The following is a 293-nucleotide window of genomic DNA, read 5'->3' as shown; positions in this document are numbered from 1 at the left end:
TGATGAGAAGGTTGGGGACCAGAGCCAGGCGTTATCAGCTGGTCCTCTGGAGAAGAGGGAGGCTGGGGATGGACTCAGTCACGTGGGGCAAGAATCCAATCAACCACGCCTGTGTGATGACATCCCAGCGAAGATGCAGGACACGGAGACTGGAAAGCTTCTGGGGTCGGTGACACACCATCATGTGCTTGGAGGGTGGACACACCCTGAGGATATAGCAAGTTTCGCTTCTGGAATCTTCCCAGACCTCACTCACCTGTGTGTGTCTCTCTTCACTGAGCTGGTACTGATTG

The sequence above is a fragment of the Myotis lucifugus genome, unplaced genomic scaffold (genome assembly GCF_000147115.1).
Source record: "Myotis lucifugus unplaced genomic scaffold, Myoluc2.0 scaffold_1575, whole genome shotgun sequence".
In the NCBI taxonomy this organism is placed as follows: domain Eukaryota; kingdom Metazoa; phylum Chordata; class Mammalia; order Chiroptera; family Vespertilionidae; genus Myotis; species Myotis lucifugus.
The sequence above is the reverse complement of the archived record's forward strand: the minus strand, read 5'-3'. Positions refer to the sequence as shown.